Below are 2,420 nucleotides of genomic sequence, written 5' to 3' on the forward strand. Positions count from 1 at the left end.
GTGGTCCACTCGCCGGCGCGTTGATGTTGGAATGGGGCATAGAATGCAGCGCCAGGTAGCTGGAGCGTCGGGGATGCTGGTGGAGGAGCGTGTTTCGGCTCGGGGCTAATGGGAAGGAGGAGATCGGGCTATGACAAGGTCGATCTTCAACACTCCATAGATGTGGCGGGCGAAACGTTGAAAGAGACAATCCAGGACGGAGGAGAAGTGGCCAGAAAGGGGTGGAAGATATAGCATTTGTTTAGTGAGGATCAAGATAGATCTAAAGCAAACTCTAGAGAGATAGGAGTTCTCTCCTAAAGAGAGAAAGCCAATAAAAAAAAAAGCATAAAATTCAAAAAAAAAAGAAAAGAAAAAGCTCTGTTCTCTCTTTTTTCACTCCTTTTTTTCGTGTTATTTCTATTTAGTAAAATTTTACTAATAATGTTACTTTAACTTTTGAAAAAGATAAATGTTAGTTAATATATTACTATACGATTGTCGAATAATTGAGATGACGTGATAGTAGAAATCAACCATTTATTTTTTAAAAACAAAATGTATGACTATTTTCTTCCAAAAAAAAAAAAAACAATTAAAAAAAGTTAAAGACCACTAAAATATGCAGCTTGAGCTAACTTCAATTACTCATGTTGTCCAAGACAAAATGGATAAATACCTAGAGAAAAACACATTTTTATTAGATTTTTTTTTTCTTTGTAAATCACTCCATCCTCCCCAAATTAGATTTTCGGATTTGATATACTGCCATCTAAAACAAATTTTACAAGCAATGTGCACTTCGTTAATTTAATAGTACAACTAGAATACGTTTCACTTTTAGAGTTTCAAAACAAGTTTTGTAATAAAAATTGATATTTCAAAGCAATATACACTTCATTAATTTAATCTTTCGATATAAATAAGTGGTTAATATTTGAATAATTGTATCAAATACAATATCACAACAATTAACTCCTTAAAACATTGATGGTGTAGGACAAAAGGTGCCGAAAAAGCTAAAAAAGGAATTGATCTTAATCTAAAGTCGAGCACTTTTGTAGTTTGTAGTGGAGAATTGTTGAGATAAAATAATTCTAGGATCTAGCAAAGCAGAAAATAGCATCATAGAAATAACATAAGACATCAAAATTTAAGTGGTTTAGTTTATTAAGTCTACAGACGATTCATAGTAAATTCATTAGCAAAAGGTGGAGTACAATGAGTAGTACAACTAAACCACTCAAATCCAAAAGCCCCAATACACTTAAGCTCACACTCGCACGTAAAAGGGAATTGAATACTAAAGAGAAAAAAATAATAATAATAAAATTACAAAATTTAGCTAATGTAAGTTTCAATACTATTAACTTAAATTTTTGTTGTTTCGTTGAATATATTTAAAAATTAAGAAGTTAACATGTTATACTAATTATAACAATTACCGCGAGAATGGTAGTAAAAACTTAGTGATAGAGGGAGGTGAACGTGGTTTTCCCTAGTATTAAAGATAATGACGATGATGTGAAGAGTAAGGATGAATGGAATGCAAATAATAATATTGATAAAACTTGTGCAATAGTACTTTTTTTTGTCTAATAAGATTTTTTTTAATTTTTTTTTTTTTCTATAGAATTTGAATTTTCAAAAAGTATAGGTTTAAAAGTTCAAAAAAGTTTTAAATAATTTGTTTTTGAGAATTTTAAAATAATTTTCTTTATCACCACAAACAAGGTAAATAAATTCGTTTAAAATTTATGAATAGTAAAACAATAAACAGTTATACAAGACATCAAAATTTAAGTGGTTCGGCATAACAAGCTTATATCTACTGGCGAAAACGATCCATGAGAAATTTACTAACAAAAAGATGAAATACAAATAAAACCACTCGAACCCAAAAGCTTCAATACACCCAGGTTGACAAACACATAAAAGAGAATCAAATACAAAAGATTCTCCAAGAGCTTGCTATCCCTCTCTTTTTTTCTCCTCACAAAAAGGAGCTACTGCCCCCAGACGGAGCTGCGCACACACTCGGCCCAAATGACACAGAAGGTGAGCCTTCAATATACATAGACAAAAGGCAGCCAAGTGCTTAATGGTGAAGTAATGAAAGTACTTCACAGTGAAGTAAATTTCTAAGGCTAAGAAGAATGCTTCTCCATGAAGCATTCTCGCAATAGACAAAATACACCACATAACAGCAACCAATAGAAAGAACAAAAGCTGGGGCCCACGTAAGACTTGAACAAGTTACTTTCCAATCGATCCGAATCCATCTCCCATTTTGCTTAAAACTTAAGCGGTTAAGCATGTGTAGTTTGGACAAAAGGTGGGCCCAGCCCACTACGCCACATCGATACGAATACGATCGTCCTTTTCCCCGTCTCCCATTTGATTAAAAAAAAAACTCAAACGCGCGCTACGCTCCCGCGTCC

The 2,420-nt window shown here is 33.2% G+C and overlaps 1 pseudogene; it reads left to right on the forward strand.

The window, feature by feature from the left end:
• The first annotated feature begins 2,025 nt into the window (after positions 1-2,025).
• LOC132167759 (inositol oxygenase 1-like) overlaps positions 2,026-2,420 on the forward strand; it is a 3,651-nt pseudogene continuing 3,256 nt past the window's right edge.

Source organism: Corylus avellana, chromosome ca1 (genome assembly GCF_901000735.1).
Source record: "Corylus avellana chromosome ca1, CavTom2PMs-1.0".
NCBI classification, from domain to species: Eukaryota; Viridiplantae; Streptophyta; class Magnoliopsida; order Fagales; family Betulaceae; genus Corylus; species Corylus avellana.